Source organism: Hordeum vulgare, chromosome 1H (assembly GCF_904849725.1).
Source record: "Hordeum vulgare subsp. vulgare chromosome 1H, MorexV3_pseudomolecules_assembly, whole genome shotgun sequence".
Classification (NCBI taxonomy): Eukaryota; Viridiplantae; Streptophyta; class Magnoliopsida; order Poales; family Poaceae; genus Hordeum; species Hordeum vulgare.
This window is the reverse complement of record NC_058518.1, coordinates 298,338,335-298,340,255: the sequence shown is the minus strand read 5'-3', so window position 1 is coordinate 298,340,255 and position 1,921 is coordinate 298,338,335.

Genomic DNA, 1,921 nt, shown 5'->3' with positions numbered 1-1,921 from the left:
AAAATAAATGAACCCAAAATGGCCTCAAGAAAATTCAATCTTTCTGATAAATCATGAAAGTAAATGAGAAATGAAGAAAAACCTTTTCTTGACACTTTAAGCATTTTAAATAAATGCAAAAAGCTACTGGTTTCAGGTTTTAAATTTGAAAATAGAAACTTTAAACTTTCAAAAATATTGAAAACTTTGGGAATGGTTGGAAATATTCCAAAAAATATTCTGGTGTGTTTAAAATAGTTTTTACAAACTATTTGGGAGTTGAAATAAATAGAAAATCAATGAAATAGCAAAACAGAAACAAAACAGAAAAAAAAGAGAAAAGAAGTTACCTCACGCTCACCTCAGCCCGGCCCAGCTGCTCCTGTCGTCTTCCTCCCCCGCCAGTGGGCAGCAGGAGGTGGCCGCCGCGTACTCCGGCGCGGCCACGCACCTGTGCGCCTGCCTGGCCGCCGCTTCGCGCTGGCAAGCACGGGGATAAGCTCCCCGAGCCCGTCCCTATCCATCCCCGTGCTCATTCTCCCCCTCTGCCTCGTTTCTTTCTGCCGCCATTGGATCCCAAGCAGAGCTCGAGCTCGTCGTCGTTCTAGCCTCCCCTCCTTCCTTCTGAGCCGCGCAATAGCTCCGCCGCAACTCCCTGAAGCTCCCTAGCCACGAGCACGACGCCCACACGTAGTGAAACAACGAGACGCAGTCGTCCTCTTCCTCGGGTCACCGAAGTTCGTCGCCGGCGTTCTCCCTCTCCAGGCCATCCCGGAGCAAGCTAGCGCCACCACTGCACTCCTCGTGAGCTTGCGCTTCTTTCCCCCAAGATCTCCCCGTCGATCCCCTCCTGTAGGCCTAGTTCCATCGGAGCCCGACGAGATCTGCCGCAGGAGCTCGTCGCTGGTAGCCCTCCGGTGTTCAGCTCGTCCATTTGAGGCCACCAGTAGCTTCAGGCTGTCGCGTAGGTGCTGTAGGAGCTGAGTCCCGTGCGTAGTTCCCTCTGTATCAAAGACCTCGATGACGCTCGAACCTTGGCCGCCGCCAAGCTCGTCGTCGGCGTCATCTCCGGCCAGATCAGCCCCAGCCAAGTGCAAAAATGAACCCGCGGGAGAAGTGTCGTTCCTCTGGTGCTCTCCGCGCCGAGTTTGGCCCCCTGTGCGCCGTTTCCGAGCCCCCCCCCCTACGTTCTGGTGGTCGCCGGAGGCTCCCCGCCGGCGAGGACGACCTCATCGCTGGTGGAACTCAGCTGGCCTGAGCCACTGACGTGTGGGGCCAGCCTCTAGATAGTTTAGTAATAATAAAAATAAATCAGATAAATTAATAAGACACTGACATGTGGGTCCAGTAAGATTAATCAGCTAATTAACTTTAATTATAATCTAAAACTGACCAGAGACACTGACCAGTGGGTCCCACTGGTCAGGTTTGACTTTCAACGGCCAGTTGGACCTGCTGATGTCATGCTGATGCAGTAAAAGTATTTTCCAGTATAAGAATAATTCCAAAAATGTTTAAAACTACAAAAATTCATAGAAATTAATCTGTAACTCCAATGAAAATAATTTATATATGAAAAAGTATCAGAAAAATTCAAGGAATCTGAATATGCTATTTTCAATCATGTTTGAAAAAGCTAGAGAAATCAAACATGTAGATTAATGAATAAGTCAATTCTTATAAATATTTTATAAATGGAATATGGAAAATATTTAAATTTCTTTATGAATGACATGATCACACACTGTTCCAATTACAAACCAGCAACTTAGCATGTCATCCCATGCATGTTAACATCAAGTTGATCTGAGCATCAGGTCGAATCAATTAAAACGGTATCTGAGAATACCTCGTTTGAAGTGATATTTGAATTTGATTCAAATCAACTTCAAACCTAATACATGTTGGCTATATTAGTTTATCACCTTGCATTCTCATGCCA